This window comes from Pelodiscus sinensis, chromosome 6 (genome assembly GCF_049634645.1).
Source record: "Pelodiscus sinensis isolate JC-2024 chromosome 6, ASM4963464v1, whole genome shotgun sequence".
NCBI lineage: Eukaryota > Metazoa > Chordata > Testudines > Trionychidae > Pelodiscus > Pelodiscus sinensis.
The window spans coordinates 40649222-40667806 of NC_134716.1; the positions used below are offsets into that span (position 1 = coordinate 40649222).

An 18585-nucleotide genomic window follows, 5' to 3' on the forward strand; every position below is an offset into this window, starting at 1 on the left:
CCTTCCGGGGGTGGATGTTCCTTCATCGGGCCTTCTTTCAAGCCCTGCAGTCTGAGGATTTGCTGGCCAGAGCTCCCCTAGCCCTGCCTGGCCTCCCCCAGCCCTGCCCTAGCTCCAGGGAGCCTCCTTCTCCCTCCACAGCCAGGTTCTCACTCCCCCTTTCACAGCAGCAGCCCATTCTCTATTATAGTGCCCAGCTGGGCCCTAATGGGCTAGTACCGCCTCAGCTGGGCTAAATTCCCCGGCCCTGGTTCAGGCCGGGGTCTGCCCTTAAAGGGCCAGTGCAGGGCGAGCGCCCTGTCACAGGCTGCATCCAACTCATTGTGAACACTGCTCAGGATTGTGAAAAAATATCATTTCCCATTCAATATAGTTGACAGCCCTGGTGCAGACACATGCTACCACATCACAGAGAGATGGATTTACTACAACTATGAAAGAATCCCTTCCATTGCAACAGCATTTCTAGAGTACACATAGCTTCTGATTTTTAAATCAGCCCACAGCTCTGAGGTTGTCTGAGATTCTGCGGTGTGATAAGACAACCAAATAACCACATTGACAAAGAATATCCACTATTTTGGCAGCTAGTGAGTAGATAAGCCCAGTCCATCAGACACTGATCTGGCTGCCACAGTTCACATTTTTGACGTACAGGGTTGACTGCTATAATTCCTTATATCTACCAATGAAGCCTAATGCTGTGAGAGAGCTACAAAATTTGTTCATACCATTATTGGGGAAAAACACCCCAGTTTGTTGCTTTCTACATTGGTTGTCCATTTTATCACAATCTGGTTCAAGGTTGCTGTACTGGTAGTCCAAGGTGTGTGTGGTATTGGCTGAGAGAGTGCTACTGTAATTCCTCACAACTTCTTTTCAATGGAAAAATGCTGCTGCCACACAGGGAAGACTTATATCTGTGGGAAATTTGACAGGAGTTACATCAGGATTATGGAACTTAACACACTTCTATATGAGACAAAAATTATTACCATCCTCATTACATTCAGAACTAGATTCATAACTTTCCTATAATAACCATCTCAAATACATTAGAATCTTCACATTTAATAAGCAATAACTTCAAGCTTGCTTCTGAAAGTAGGAAGGGATGAGGATGATATTCTTGCTTAATTGTGCATTAGTGTGTTTACTTCTAAAAGGTTCACCTAGCATTGTGTTTGGCAACCATATAAAAATAGGTAAAAAGGGCAAGAGAGATCACTTTAACAAGTAAATAAAGTACTTGCAGTAAAACTCCAGTGGTCCGGCATCCAATGGTCTGGCACTCCTGATGGTCCGGCACCATCTGGAACCCGGAAGTGCTCCGGGCAGCCAGACAATTGGAGCTGCTCTGTCTCCAGCTTCCCTGCTTCAGCCGCTGCTGAAACTGACCAGCGGCTGACTCCGGGAATCCGGGGTCAGAGCAGCTCTGCCCCTGGCTTCCTCAAGCCAGCCGCTGGTCAGTTTCAGCAGTGGCTGACTTGGGAACACCTGGGACAGAACAGCTGGGGTGCTGCCGGGTTGGTCCCATAGCGCTTCCCCTCAGCACTGCAGGACCAACCCGACAGCACCCCAGCTGCTCTGCCCCAGACTTCCCCGTCAGCCAGTACTGAAACTGACCAGCGGCTGACTCTGGGAAGCCCAGGGGCAGAGCAGCTGGGGTGCTGCCAGGTTGGTCCCCCAGTGCCGAGGGGTGCATCCCCCCCACTCCACCCCAGAGCCCTTATAGCCCCCCCTTCCGATAGTCTGGCATATCTGATAATCCGGAACCCCCTGGGTTCTAAAGTTGCCAGATTATCGGAAGTTTACTGTATTTGGTTTTGATTCTCCTTTCTACATTCTTGAGAAGGAATGGCATGACTATGAGGAAGCTGGAGAATATTCAGTTTTATAATATTATCCAGATTAAAACTGGTTGGAACTGGAGGTGCAAATGTATGCGTACGGGCCTTAGAGTCCATGTGGCAGTCATTTTTAATTAGTTTTTGGGCCTTCATTAATATTTTCCCTTATTCACAGTTCTTGCTGGTTCAAAGTTTCCTTCACATTTCAGAGTCCTTCCTCTTGAACCTGTCTTGTCTCAAAGGTGTAGTTGCTTCCTCTGCCCTGCCCCAATCTGTGTCCAGGAACTGGTATATACTGTCACATCCTTATTTATGTCAGTGCATGTCCAAGACTGTCTTCCTTTTCCAGGACCTGATGTCAAGAAGAGCTCCTTGATTGTCTTTTATCTGATTTGAAAACAAGTTAACTTGACTTGTATCATGCAAACCTGATGGTATTACAGGCAGTCCCCGAGTTACGCGGATCCGACTTATGTTGGCTCCGCAGTTACGAATGGGGTTTTTCTCGCCCCGGAGGACGCGGGCGGCGGGACCACCCAGATGCGCTGCGGTCCTGCCGCCCGCGTCCTCCGGGGCGAGAAAAGCTGCTCTGCGTCTTCCTGGTCTGCTGGGGGGGCGCAGCTAGTGCGCCCCCCACCCCAGGAGACCAGGCTTCTCTCACAGACGCCTGGGGTAGAGCAGCTGGGGCGCTGCCCCAGGCATCCTGATTCAGCCGCTGCTGGTCAGTTTCAGCAGCGGCTGAATCAGGACACCTGGGGCAGAGGAGCTGGGGAGCTGCTGGGTTGGTCCAGTAGCGCCGAGGAAGAAAAGTGAGTAAGAAAAGCTACATACAGATTTACAAGTACAGGCAGTCCCCGGGTTACGTACCAGATAGGGACTGTAAGTTTGTTCTTAAGTTGAATTTGTATGCAAGCCGGAACTGGCGTCCAGATTCAGCCGCTGCTGAAACTGACCAGCGGCTGACTACAGGAAGCCCGAGGCAGAGTTGCTCTGCCCCGGGCTTCCTGGAATCAGCCGCTGATCAATTTCAGCAGCGGCTGACTTGGGGACACCTGGGGTAGAGCTGCTGGGGTGCTGCTGGGTTGGTCCCCGCAGCGCTGAGGTGCGGCACTGCAGGGACCTACCCGGCAGGGCCCCAGCTACTCTGTCTCAGGCGTCCAGATTCAGCTGCTGTTGAAACTGATCAGCGGCTGATTCCAGGAAGCCCGGGGCAGAGCAACTCTGCCTAGGGCTTCCTGTAGTCAGCTGCTGGTCAGTTTCAGCAGCGGCTGAATCTGGACGCTACTTCCGGCTTGCATACAAATTCAACTTAAGAACAAACCTACAGTCCCTATCTGGTACGTAACCCGGGGACTGCCTGTACTTGTAAATCTGTATGTAGCTTTTCTTACTCACCCACACTCCAAGGTACTCATTGCACAATAGACACACTGAGCCCAAGGGGATTATTGCAAAATTGGGAATAGAACTCAGAATTCATTAGACTTTCTTTGAAACCTTAGCCAATCACTTAATCTGTGTATCAGTTTCCCAGCTATAAAATTGAGATTTTTTTTCCTTCCACCTTGATAACTATCTAAGTTGTAAATTCTTTGAAAGAAGGACTGTCTCTTTATGTTTTATACACTGTAATACAAATGATGATAAATGATCTTGAACCATTACAGTATAAAAACATTTACATTAATTGCAGTATTATATAAAACAACAGTTTAACTCCTTTGATACCAATGTAGTTATTACAGATTAGTGTAGAATCAGACCTGTTGCTTTTATTAGGGAGTACTACTTAAAACTCAGTAGCAAAATGTGGCCCATTGCTGTGTGGAAATAATACAAAGTAGGGATGTAAAATCCCATTTAATTGGTTAACCGGTTAAACATTATGTTTAACTGGGTAAACTGTTAGAGAGAGGAATAGATGGGGTGGCTTCTTCAGCCCTGCTGTGAGAAGGAAGCCAGGTCAGTCCCACCATGGACAGGGACTACTTTGGCCTGCCGGTTAGAGCAGCCCCTGCCTCTGGTGGACCCTGTGGGACTGGAGCAGCTCCCTGCTCATGGGATGGAGGTTCCAGCCCCTACTGGCAACACTGAAAGCACGGAACACGGTGAAAACTGCAGTCTAACTGATGTTATTTAACAGCACCAGCATTCACAACACATTCTTCTAAACTGAAAAACAGATTTTAAAAGATTAATGTGAAAATACGTATAGGTGCAAAGAATTGCTGGTAGAAAGAAAGCATGATTTATTATAATTAAATGGTAATATTGTATACTACTAAAAACATTTAAGTAAAAGGTGATTACCAAATAAAAGTAGTTAATGATTGGCTTTTCTGAGTTTAAGGCAGTTTAATATTTACAAGTGCATTATAGTCAACATTTAACAAATATGTATGTGGAAAAGCATTATCAATATTAAACCCTGAAATTTGATTTAATCATACAGAAAAAAATATACTTATAGGTCCCAGTCCAGCCAAATGCTTAAGAACATGATTCAAGGAGGAAGAGCACTTACTCCCCGTATCCAAATGCTAATATAGAATAGAGATGTAAAGGGTTAACAGGTTACCTGGTAAGCATCACCCCTATTGGGTGGTGCTTATTGTGTAAGCAGTTAACTGGCAGCCCAGCTGGGCTGGAGTCAGGCCCCCATCCCTCGCCAGATGTGGGTGGAAGGCCTGCTCTGGCCAAGCCCACTTCACTGCGCTATGGGCTGCAGGCGCTCTAGCTTGGCTGGGCCCACCGTGACCAGCTCCCTGCTCAAAGGATCCCGGTTAACTGGTTAAATGTAACATTTAACTGGTTAACTTTTAAAACCGGATTTTAGTGCCCTAGTATAGAATTAGTCCTCATACAGTTGCACTTTGCTACAATTTGAAGGATACAGTGCATTTAAGAATGCATGAGAGTGGGGAGGAAATGTCTATAATTTTAAAACAAAGGTTTGTAGACACATTTATGAAAGCCTTGATATTGGCTAGATCCTTTTATTCACAGATTAAGAAGGTCTTCACCGGTCTTCTTTGGGTACAAGAACTTCACAAAATATTCTTGATCTGCAGAAACCAGAACTGATGTAACATATACAGTTCATGTACAGCTGGGGCTAATATAAACTAGTATAGTTGGAATTTTTAAAATGCATGTAGGTGTTCATGAGCTGTTTTACGCACCAGACTTGCATCTATTCAGATCTTGATATGAGTATGCAAGTTGGAAGGGACAATATTTCAAAGTTGGCTGTAAGAGTGGCTCTCACATCTCATCTCTGTATGAGGTTTCTAAGCCACCAGATGTGTGCAAACCTGATAAGAGGCATCGCTCCTCGCAAACCTTCAAATCTCCCTAATGCACCAGTCTATATGGTTTGCACATAGTACCTCCATGAAACACACCAAATATGTAGATTCCTTTGTAGGGCTGTGTAATTTACACAACTCCAGATTTCCATACAAGGTTTAAGTAGTAAGTCCTTCAATGAGATGAATTTCACTCAGATAATATAAACACTGCAGAACCACAAAGGGTATGTCTATACCATGAAATGCAGGTTAGGAGTTTGTTTGTTTGCCCCCTACCCACCCACTCCAACAGAGATGTTGTCTCAGTTGAACTAATATTGGAAAATTCTCAACATCATGTATAGACTGGGCTAATATAATTGTAAAGATATTAAACTATGTCTACACAGGCTTTCCAGTTATGTCTAACTAACTATATAAGGCTAATTCAGCTGGGGGAAAAACCTACTTTTTTTTGCTATGAAGACATGGTCTATGACTGCAGAAATGAGGGAGTATTACTCTTTTTTTGGACCATCTCTTTTTCTGTTTGTGCAGTGCCTAGCACAATGAGGTCCAGATCCATGAAAGGGGCTCTGAGGCACTCTGCATAATAATTCCATTGTGTCCCATGTAATACAAGACTTAGATCTCGAGCTAAACAGTAAGGCCCAGATCACCAAAGACACTTAGCACCTAAATGCCTTTAACAATCGGAGCCAAAATACTAAATTCATTTGTGTGTCAAAGATGGCTGATAAAGCATGAAGCAGAGAGAACTCAGTTTGATTTAGCCAATGGGTTGTTACATCTTCCCCATTGACATCTGGAATTTCTGTTGAAATCCTTCCCTATTTCTACTTAAGTAATAGATTCAGCACAGAACTGTAGCTCATGAGTTCTAAGCTTCACTGATACAAGTTCTACTTCTATGGTATGGATTTCCAAAGTCTGGTACCATCTGTGGTCCAGCATTCCTGTGGGTGTTTTCAGGCTGGAGTACTCGTGGGAAAAATCTGGGCCCTGCACTCAACAATTCCTCTCCTGCTCTTCCAGAGTGCCACAAATAGCTCATTTATAGCATTTAAACTTAGGGAGGGAGGAGGAGCATGCACAAGGGATGCTCACGGGAAGAGGCAGGGTGGCTGCAGACCCCACATATAGGGGCCAGGAGCATAGCCAGTGGCAGGGGCTGGGAGTACAGCCTGGGCTCAGTGGGTGCCCACAGGGCTGCTTCTGGGGCTCCATAGCCATCCTGCTTCTTCCCTGAGCATATTCTCGTAGTCCGTGCTCAATCAATGCTGGCTACTCTGCTGTTGCTGGAGTGAAGCCCTGCAGCTGGTAGCAGTCAAGGGGCCAGTATTGACCTCACCTGGTATGTCAGTGTCCCTGCTTCAGGACTAGTTACTCCTGAGGGTGCCAGACCAGGGAAATACAACCTGTACTGACCCTCTGAGACACTGAGTAAGGCCTGGTCTACACGATAATATTAAGAACATAAGAACCATGTTCAAAGGTCCATCTAGCCCAGTATCCTATCTGCTGACAGTGCCTAATACCAGATGGCCCAGAGAGAGGGAACACAACAGCTAATCCTCGTGATCCCTCTCCTGTCACCCATTTCTAGACAAACAGAGGCTAGGGACACCATTCCTACCTATCCTGGCTAATAGCCATTGATAGACCTAACTTCCATAAATCTATCTAGCTCTTTTTTGAACCCTGTTAAAGTCCTAGTCTTCATCACATCCTCTGGTAAGGAGTTCCACAGGTTGACTGCTCTGAGTGAAGAAAAACTTCCTTTTGTTTGTTTTAAACCCGCTGCCCATTAATTTTATTTGGTGACACCCTAGTGGGAATAAGTAAATAACTTTTCAGTTTAGAAAAGAGGAGACTGAGGGGGGATATGATAGAGGTCTATAAAAGCATGAGTGGGGTGGAGAGGGCCGATAAAGAAAAGTTAGTTATTAGTTCCCTAAATAGAAGAACTAGAGGACACCAAATGAAATTAATGGGTAGCAGGTTTAAAACTAATAAAAGAAAGTTCTTCTTCACACAGCGTGTAGTCAACCTGTGGAACTCCTTGCCAGAGGAGGCTGTGAAGGCTAGGACTATAATAGAGTTTAAAGAGAAGCTAGATAATTTCATGGAGGTTAGGTCCATAAAAGGCTATTAGCCAGGGGATAAAATGGTGTCCTTGGCCTCTGTCAGAGGCTGGAGAGAGATGGCAGGAGACAAATCGCTTGATTGTCTTCGGTCCACCCTCTCTGGGGCACCTGGTGCTGGCCACTGTCGGTAGACAGGATACTGGGCTAGATGGACCTTTGGTCTGACCCAGTACGCACGTTCTTATGTTCATTTTTTCCACACCAGTCATGATTTTATAGACCACTATCATATCCTTCCCTCCCTCCCCCCGCCATTTGTCTCCTCTTTTCTAAACTGAAAAGTCCAAGTCTCTTTAATCTCTCTTCATATGGGACCCATTCCAAACCCCTAATGTGTTTTGTTGCCCATTTCTGAACCTTTTCCAATGCCAATATATCTTTTTTGATGTGAGGCGATCACATCTTATTGCAGTATTCAAGATGTGGACGTACCCTGGTTTTATATAGAGGCAATAAGATATTCTAGGTTTTATTTTCTATCCCTTTTTTAATGATTCCTAAGATAGCTAGGTTGACCAAAGACTACTTGCATTGACCTAGTGGCATGTGTCTTCACTAAAGACTGATAGACTTACTTGGGCATGAGCTTTCATGGGCAAAGACCCACTTAGTCAGTTGCACCTGACAAAGTGGGTATTTGCCAATGAAAGTTTATGCCCAAATAATACGTTAGTCTTTAAGGGGCCACGACTCCTTGTTTTTGTGGATAAAGACTAACTAACATGGCTACCCCTGTGATACTTGTGTCTACACTTAAATTTGTCACCTATTGAAAGCTCTCTATGATGCCAACATAGAAATATCACTTTTCCATGCGCTATAGAGCAACGATTGATTATTGAAGACAATGCAGCAAAAGGTGGACACTTCCCTATATTGATTCTAACAGTCCTCCAGTAGCTGTCAGCACTGGCTATTCTTTTCAGAATTGTGAAGTCTACTGCCCAATAGTAACAGATCAGAAGACCACCTCACCCTTTAACGCCCCACAAATTTTGGAAATGCCTTGTTCAAAATGTTAAGCTTGGAGAGCACACCTAACAGCCATAGGTGGTGAGTTATATGGGCCTGGAATACCCAGGTTCCAGGAACATTCCTAGATCAGGGCCCAGCTCCAACAAAGTTCAGGATGAGGTCTCTCCTCTGGCCCTGCCTGCTGCCCCCATGCACTCTTGCCCACATGTCCCCTGGCCTGGGAGAAAATGAGTAGTGAGGGTTTTTTTGTGTTTTGCTTCTCACTTGAAAACAGGTGCATAGTGAGAGTGTGTTGTTTTGGGGTCCCCCCCTCTTTTTTTGCTTTTGTATGGCCCACAACTGATTTTTCTGTTAGTCTGTAGCTCCTGATTTTAAAAAAATGGTTCCCCAACTTTGTTCAAGATGCAGAAGTAAGATATGTTCTATTAAAGGATCAGGAGTCCATCAGATATTATGTTGATGTTGCTTAATTAAGGTTTTGCATTACTGTGGTTGTGATAAATGGGTCTTTCTTTTTTGCTGTTATGTGTGTGAGAGATGTGTAGTCCGCCAGTGAAAATTAAGATGTGATGGAGGTTAATATATTAGACTCATAGACTTTAAGGTCAGAAGGGACCATTATGATCATCTAGTCTGACCCCCTGCACAGTGCAGGCCACAAAATCTCACCCACCCCTCCTAGAATAATCCTCTCACCTATCTCTCAGATATTGAAGCCTTCAAATACTTTGAAGACCCCAAGATGCAGAGAATCCTCCAGCTGTGATCTGTACCCCATGCTACAGAGGAAGGCGAAAAACCTCCAGTGCCTCTGCCAATCTACCCTGGAGGAAAATTCCTTCTCGACCCCAAATATGGCGATCAGCTAAACCTTGAGCATGTGGGCAAGACTCATCAGCCAGACACCCAGAAAGTTCTCTATAGTAACTCCTATCATCCCTCCATTGACCTATTTCCCACTGATAATGAATGGTCAATTAGTTACCAAGATCATGTTATCTCATCAAACCATCCCCTTCATAAACCCCATCTAGTTTAATCTTGAAACCAGATAGATCTTTTGCCCCCACTACTTCCCTTGGAAGGCCGTTCCGGAACCTCACTCCTCTAATGGTTAGAAACCTTCGTCTAATCTCAAGTCTAAACTTCCTACTAGCCAGCTTATATCCATTTGTTCTTGTGTCCACATTGGTATTAAACTTAAATAATTCCTCTCCCTCCCTGGTATTTATCCCTCTAATATATTTAAAAAGTACAATCATGTCTCCCCTCAGCCTTCTTTTGGTTAAAGTAAACAAGCCAAGCTCCTTGAGTGTCCTTTCATAAGACAGGTTTTCCATTCCTCGGATCATCCTAGTGGCCCTTCTTTGTACCTGTTCCAGTTTGAATTCATCCTTCTTAAACATGGGAGAACAGAACTTCACACAGTATTCCAAATGGGGTCTCACCAATGCCTTGTATAATGGCACTAACACCTCCTTATCCCTACTGGAAATACCTCGCCTAATACATCCCAAGATTGTATTAGCCTTTTTCACGGCCATGTCACAATGGCGGCTCATGGTCATTCTATAATCAACCAGGACTCCGAGGTCCTTCTCCTCCTCCGTTACTTCCAACTGATGTGTCCCCAGCTTATAACTAAAATTCTTGTTATTAATCCCTAAATGCATAACCTTACACTTCTCACTATTAAATTTCATCCTATTGCTATCACTCCAATTTACAACATCATCCAGATCTTCCTGTATGATATCCTGATCCTTTTCTGAATTGGCAATAGCTCCCAATTTTGTGTCATCTGCAGATTTTATTAGGACACTTCCACTTTTGGTGCCAAGATCAGCAATAAAACGATTAAATAAAATTGGCCCCAAAACTCATCCCTGAGGAACTCCGCTATTAACCTTCCTCCAACCTGACAGTTCACCTTTCAATATGACCCGCTGTAGTCTCCCCTTTAACCAGTTGCTTATCCACCTCTCAACTTTCATATTAATCCCTATCTTTTCCAATTTAACCAATAATTCCCCATGTAGTACTGTAGCAAATGCCTTACTAAAGTCGAGGTAGATTAGATCCACTGCATTTCCTTTATCTAAAAAATCTGTTACTTTCTCAAAAAAGGAGATCAGGTTGGTTTGGCACGATCTACCTTTTGTAAAACCATGTTGTAATTTGTCCCAATTGCCATTAGCCTCAATGTCTCTAACTACTTTCTCCTTCAAAATTTTTTTCCAGGATCTTACATACTACAGATGTCAAACTAACAGGCCTATAGTTACCCGAGTCACTTTTTTTCCCTTTCTTAAAAATCGGAACTATATTAGCAATTCTCCAGTCAAATGGTACAACCCCTGAGTTTACAGATTTATTACAAATTTTTGCTAATGGACTTTCAAGTTCATGTGCCAGTTCCTTTAATATTCTTGGATGAAGATTTATCTGGGCCCCCCGATTTACTCCCATTAAGCTGTTCAAGTTTGGCTTTTACCTCGGATATGGTAATATCTACCTCCTTATCTTTAGTCCCATTTGTTAACTTACCATCATCCCTTAGCTCTTCATTAGCCTCATTAAAGACTGAAGCAAAGTATTTGTTCCAATATTGGGCCATTCCTAGATTATCCTTAACCTCCACTCCTTCCTTAGTAATTAGCGGTCCTACTATTATACAGAAGACAGTTTCAGTAGGATATTCTCTTGCTGTTTAGGGATTATGTAGGATGCCATTCTCCTTAACTAATTTTTAACAATGTTTTTAGCTTGTGGAAATACATATTTAAACTAAGAAGGAAATAATAGCCCTTACATACCCAAGTACTGGGTATTCAAGTTGTGTTGCTAGCATTTACAGGGTGAAAGCCTAGCTATGTTGAAAGCAACAGCAAAACTTCAGCTGACTTCAGTGGCCAGCATTTCAGTGAACATTCTCAGTGAACACCTTCTAATACAGATATTCAATAGGAAAACTGCAGGCTGCATATCACAGGGATCAATAGCTTTGATCACTACTCCAGGGAAAAGGCCTGTAAAAAGCTTAAAGTTCTTAGCTAACCTGCAGTCTTATCCACATTAAAAGGCTTTTGTGAGTGGAGTTATACTGGCATCATTAAATTGGCAAACCCCGCGAATGCTGTTATATCAGTGTAAAAGTGTTTGTACTGGCCTAGTTATGCCAATGCAAGGAACTGGCATAATATAGACTGGTATAATGCACAGTTGTACTGATATAACTGCCTTCAGAGTAAGGCTTATGCCACTATATGTGTGTCAACACAAGACACCCCTAACTATGATAGGTGTAACCGTATAATGTTTAAGTTTAGACTAGGCTTGAGACAGAAGTGGAAATGAACAAGGAGTAGATTATTGTGGACACAACACAGTTTCTAATGAATTGGGATGATGACAGAATGCTTGTCTTTTTTGAATTTGTATGATGAAAGGAAAAAAAAGATAAAGGTGAAGAAAGAAGGCAATATAGGAATTCTGAGAGGGATTCAATTATTTGAGTATAGCGAGAGAAACAGCAGAATGAGTCTTTCTTTTTGTCTGTTTCTGCCAGCCCAGTTAGGAGCAGAAAGGGAAACAAACAAGGGGAAAAATAAAAAAATATAAAACAAGTGTTAACTATACTGAAACACTAAAAAGTAAAAGTCAATAGCTATACAGAGCCAAACTTGAGTTCAAAAGACAGAAATTGCAAAAAACAAAAACACCAAACAACCAAGAAAAGAAAATAATCCAAATATGCTTATAGGAGTAAGGATGTCAGAAACTGAAAAGGTTACTGAAATTAATAGGATTTACCATCCCCAAGGTATTTTCTGCTTGTATTTTCAGTTTTTAAGATAGGTACAGTGATAAAATATTTGTTCTATAAGAAATGCAAGTTGAATAGAATACTAAAGTCTGAAATTCCTGAACATATTTAGTAAGTCTGTTTTCCCCTCAACTAGAGGGTATGTGTCAGCAGAATTTAAGGCCCAATTCTGCTAAGTATACATTGAGTAGTACTTTACCCTGACAACAGATCTGCTGAATTCAACTTGGTGTGAGTAAAGAGTCAATTCTGCCACTCATTAATAATTAGAACACGTTCCCTCATGCCCAACATTATACTCACCCCATAAGAAATATGTTTTCATATGAAAAGAATCAGACACAGCCAGTTCCATTATGTAGGCTACTTAAGCCATTAGAAGAGAGCCTTGTATGGTGAATATTGTTGCGTTATTTAGGCAAGGGAATAGTAGTTAGAAAAAAAGGAGAAAGGATTATGTTCAATGCTGAGTTTTCCCCTGCTGCTTTTTAAACAATGCATTTATCTGTTCTTCATTTTTCTAAGTATCTTCTCCAGCTGTGCAGTTCTAATTTAGCAGTAGTATGTACTATCACTTCTATATTAGCAAATACCCTGGGCCTGCTGAGTAATTACTGAATAACCTCATAATGAAATGCAGCAAAGAATTCTAATTAAAATTTAAAGTTGCTTAACAACTACTCTACTTAAAATGAGATTTTTCCAGTTATATATCCTAATGAGTTCTCAGAATACATTACTAAAAATTTGTAAATGATAAGGTAAATATAGACTATTTCCTCCTGTGTGTGAAAAACTTTTGTAAACAAAATAAAACAGAATATACATACATATTAAAATGCTAAATAATATTAAAATACTGGAACAGGTACAAGAAATGATTTGTGAACTCTTGTATTAAAAGTCAGGAAAATGCAAGAATAAGGCTAGGTCAACAATAGAAACATTTGCTGGCATATGTGAGGTGTGATTTTTTTGACATTTTTATATTGGAGTCCTAATATAGTCACAGTCATAATTGCAAAAATGTCCCTTTCCCAGCATGATGATTCTTGGGGCACCCAGGACTGAGAGTCACCTTGTTATCCATTGCCTCCAGCATGACAATCTTGGTTGTGCCTAGTGGGATGTTAGCTCCCTAATTCTACTAGCCTGTCAGCCATTTGATCGCTCTCTGAGGCTAGCTCTACGCTACAGCTTTTTCCAAATTTTTTTTTTTGGAAGAGGCTATTCTGAAATTTGGCCTGTTTACTCTGGACCAAATTTCAGAAAATCCCCTCTTTCGGAAGATCCCTTCTTCCTCATGGAATGAGGAAGACAGGGCTTGCAAAAGACCGTGTTTGCACTTCCGCAAAAAAAAGCAGAAGAGCAAACACGTTCCCTGGGAGTGGTGGAGTTTTTCCAGGATACCTCTGGTGGAGTCTTAAAGTCTAGTTCAAAGCATAGCTGGACCTCCTGGTTGCATATCCTCCATCCCCTTCCTTGTCCATCTCATATTCACTGTTCCTGCCAGGAGGCTGTGATTCAGGCTTTTTGGAGGCATTCTCAGGGGCGTGCAGGGTAGTTGTGCTGTCTTTGCCAAATATGGCAAACAAAGGTCTTTATAAAGAGGTAGATCTGCAACTTGATAGCAGATCAACAGCTGTCTTTTCTGGTATTCATGCTATCATTTCTTATCTTTCATGTAGTATTGCTGCTGCTGCTTCCTGTCATACCATTTCTCCTGCATCCCCTGTGCAATCTGGCTGTAGATGTCCACATTTCTATAGCTGGTACAAAAACAGCTATGTACAGTCTCTTTACCTCAGAGATTCAGGCGATCCAATATCTTCTATCTACTCGAAGCTGGATGATGTTTTCAGTGGTCTGGAGTACCCAGCATGGTCTACTGGGCAGTTGTTCTCAGTGATGGAGAGCTGCTAGGTTTGCTGTCAAAGGTTGAGAATCAGGAAAAGCCATTTCAAAAATTTTCAGTGCTTGGAAGGGTTGGAGATAGGAGAGTTTATGGTCTCTGTGATCCCTGGGCAGTGGAGCTCACAGTTGTCACCAGAGTGATCAGGCATTATAGGATAACTGTTGGATGACTCTTTGGGTCAACATATAGGTAGTGCAGTATCTACATTTGCACTGTATTGATCTCACTAAGCAAGAAAGCTGCTGAGTTTGGTGGTATCACCAGGACAACATAATGAAAAACTTACATTAGTGGGAGACAAATTTAAGTGTAGACACATGCACAAGAAGGTTAACAAATGCATCTTATATTGATCTAACTTGTAGACCAGGCCTTGGTCTGTTGAATGTTTCTTTTGTACCTCCAAGTGGCTTCAGCAGTTTGCAATTGTCTCTAATTTTTTTCCACTTAAAGTTTTGGGATAGAGAAAAACTAGACAATTGAGCCTTGCATTACATCTCTCCCTCCTGCTTGAATGGGCCATATTATTCCCCAGTGATTAACTTTTACTCTAAGTCAGTTACGGATACTTTCATTAGTTACAATCTTCCATAAATATTATACCACACAATGATTATGAATCTTAACAGCACCCTTCAAAGCTCTGCTTCCCGTGCCGATGTTCATTAATTAACTAATGAAGAGAGAGTTCTACTTTAAAGTTTATACCCCGGTCTTACTCTGGTTTGCTGAAGCACAGAGGGTGTGGCACACTCACAAGAAAGATACCCTCATCTATCTCTTTGCATTTGAAAACATGCAGTAGGCTTGTCTAGACTCACGACAAAGCATTTCAGAAAATGTATTAAAACATTTGTAAATACCATGTAACAGCTAGTATAGAAAGGGTCTAAAATTGTGCTAAGTGGTCAAGATCAAGAAGTTGACCAGCACCAGCTAAGATTTTTTTTGAAGGTGCTAACACTTTTTTTTAAAAAAGTATTAAACTGTGTCTCTACATGTGTTTAAAATGTGATAATTAAAAAGTTAGCTAATACATTTTTAAAGACGTCTTGCCTGGAACAGGATATAGTCCTTGCTGAATCAACTCCTTATTTTAGACTCTGTGGTAAGGCATAGAAAACATTTTGAAGTAACAATATTATAATACCTTTCACTTACATAGCACTTTTCATCAGAGGAACCGAAAGTGGCATATAAAAATAAATTCACTTTTTAAGGGGAACTTGCATAGCAGAGTCTGATATTGTGAAGATCTGTTTTTTTGATAACCAGAAAATTTAGTTTTCAGTTTTTAAAAGTGACTTTTGTTGTGTTCCTAGATGTTTTATGGCACTAATAATAATGCACTTTGAGATCTACTAATGCAAAGTGATATATTAAAGTATTATTATAATTACAATTTATACACTTAGGATGCAAATATTCTGAATGCAGAGACTCTGAAGCATTGTATTCTCGGGCCCAATCTTGCAAGCCTCTGCTCCCCTGGTGTTCTTATTCCTATTGTTTTTCATTGATGATAAAATTAATTAGGTAAAGAGTATGCCTTCAAGAATGGATTTGGAATACTGGGTCGACTGTTGTAATCCTCAATGATATGTACTATGATTTGCTAGAATGGACAGTATTAAGGCTAACGTGCAACATTCTCTTTCAAAGAGTATGTCTACACTATACTTCAACACTCACGTCTGTCTTGCATCAGCAGACTTCGGCTTGCAGGGCTCAAGCTACCCGACAGTTTAATTGCATCACTGATATTCTGGCTCTGGCTGGTCCCAAAACTTGGGCTTCAGCATGAACCTGAACATCTAAATCACACTTAAACCACTCCAACCCATAAGTCTGTGTAAGTGGGGGAATGGTCCCACTATTGTGAGGAACTTTCCTGGCTTCTATACTACTCCGGTGAAAAGGACCAGCGAAAGGATGAGTCCCCACTCCCACTTCCTTTACCCCACGGCCTCCCTGATCCTGAGGGCTCCCCTTCCAGGCAGAGTAGCAGAGTCCTCGAAACCCCAACAAGGCTGGGCCCAGGTTTCCTGGGGCTTAATCCCCAACCTTGTAGTCACTTGGGGCAGGATGTCCTCACTCTGGGGTGCTGTCTTCACACTGCATGCTTTCTTGGCCCAGTGATCATTTCATAAAGTTCAAAGCAAATACAATTTATTAAACATCAACTGATTAAAGAGAAAAGAATGAGAAAAAATGAGAATGGTTAAATGAGAACACACAGTCCTGCTCTGTAGCATGGGGACATCAAAACAGCAGTCTGCAGAGTGTAAGGACAGTTCACAGTCTGTTCCTTATAGGTCCCTTATAGATCCTGGCTGTGCTGCAGGGGGCTGCAGGCTGGACACACTTGCTCTGGCAGTGACCACACAGCCTCAGGCTCTAGGTGGCAGGACCCCTCTCCCAGTCTGGCCTGCAGGGCCTCTTGGCTGGTGGTGTCTCCCTGCCCAGAATCTCTCCCCCCACTCTGCTGGTCCCAGCTGCTCACCACACCCAGCTGCAGGCTGGGCTGCTTTGCCAGTCTCCAGGTCCTTGTATTGTTTCTCTGTCCCCTTTGGCTCTCTGATCACTGCCAGTCTACTGCTCAATACAGGGTCTGTGCTTCTTGGGCTGTGTGCCTGGCTCTGTTGCTGCAGGACTGCCTCTCCACATGGCTTGTTCCTCTTAGCTCTCTCTTCTTGCTCAGAGAGACCCAGAAAAATCCTAGCTCACACAGAGGACGAGGCCTGGCCTCTTGCTTTCCTCACTAGCCTGCCCAACCTGTCAATCAGGCCGAGCTGGAGAGTGGGCTGCTTTCCGTTGTCTCTGAGGTCTGTCAGACCCTGATTTCTCATGGGCCCTTTCCCTTTTGATACTGGGAGCTGGCAAACCAAAAAACTCCCACAGAGTTTTAGTAAGGGGCTAACAGTCTCCTTACACCTGCATCTGCAGATATGAACCAGCTGCATGTGTTTAACTGCATTGTAGACATACCCTAATTGTTATATCTTTTATGTTTTGTCTGCTTTCATATAAGAACTAGTAATAAGTAAATCTATGCTGATTTCATGAAGATCCATCAATTTCAATCTATCCATTTCCTGTTACAAAATGTGTTTCTAAAAGCAGTTTTGCAGTAGGTGGGGGCACGTAGCCAGATGAGAATAGTCACTAGGTTTTTGTGCTAGAGGAGATAGAACAGTGTTTTCTATTCCTGAGGATGTGGTCTTATTAAACCTTTTATCAAATAATTTGGTTTCACAATACATATCCGGGAATTAGTGAGATTGGTTATGTTCCTAATTATGTTTTTTTTAAATGTCCTTAGTCTACTTTGAAAAAATTTAAAGTGGACCTTTATTATAGTTACAGGATAGTATAAAAGAGCATTGCCCTCATAAAATGAGGGTCACAGGTGGAATGTAGCAGGGCTAATATGAAGGGTAATGGAAAAATCCACTATATGTGTTCACTACTTAAATGACATGGTTGGGTAAATGGATTTCTCTCCTTCCTAGGAGTGTGCTTCTACATTAGTCTAGCAGCAATTAGAGAGAAGAGGTTGCTCTGCAAATTGTCTCTGCGAACCATGTAGTTCATCTTTTTATTGGGTAAAACATAAAAAATTGCTGCTAATTAATCCACTTCAACTTTCAGTCTAAAAATTATTTACCATCTCTTTCAGCCTAGAGCACTTTGAGAATGTTTTCCTTAAATTAACTAAAAGGAGGAGGTATTTGTATCAATAAGCAGATTATGGTTATGTGGAATAAATCTTACTATGGTAGCATTAAAGAAACTGCATTATTACTCAAGAGTTCTTAACAAATTGATTAATGCTTTTAGAATAATTAGTCCACATTTCAGATGTAATAGTGCTGTCTTATTTATTAAATCGGAGATGCAGTACGTGATGACCATAATGCTAAAACAGTTTCTGTTTTTTTCTTAAATATGAAATGAATTGCTTTGAACTTTTCTTTGTCAACAGACAGTATGTCACTTATTAAGCACAATTTGACTTTCGCTATCAATATTTGACTTTTCGTTCAGGTCTACAGTGTGACCTGGGCTTTTTTGGATAATAACAATAATTGAGGTTGTGGCTTACCTTTAGTCAATAGTTTCCGCATCTTGAAGGAGTGATCTAAGAGCAGTCTACTTGCCTGAGAGTCAGGAAATATGATTTCTACAGCTGTCTTTGCCATTGACTATGGACAAGTTACAGTACTTGGTCACTGTGCCATATTTTCCCCATCTGTTATAAGGGAATCATACTTACATGACAGGGGTGTTGTGATGCTTAACTAATTGCACTTTGAAATTCTTGCAGGAAAGATGCTCTAAAAAGAACAAAAAAGCATTATTATCCAGATGACATTTTGAATCCAATAATTTAGTTCTCACTAAGGCAAAGTTGAAATGCAAAGTATTTTTACTTATTGTTACAACTGACTGGAGAATTACAGTTAAATTTCATGAAAACTTTTGATATTTCAGAATTTTTAATTTCACATTAGAGCAAAAACAAAAGCTTGGGAACATTATTGAGAAACAGAATGATATC

General features: G+C 42.0%; 1 long non-coding RNA gene across 1 annotated transcript; it reads right to left on the reverse strand.

Moving 5' to 3' along the window:
- Nucleotides 1–664: 664 nt before the first annotated feature.
- Nucleotides 665–18368, reverse strand: LOC142829853 (uncharacterized). Its single transcript, XR_012904720.1, has 3 exons — nucleotides 18301–18368; nucleotides 13913–14037; nucleotides 665–920 (listed from the first exon to the last, which is right to left on the reverse strand). It is a non-coding gene; the product is annotated as an uncharacterized LOC142829853 (long non-coding RNA).
- Between the last annotated feature and the right edge of the window lie 217 nt (nucleotides 18369–18585).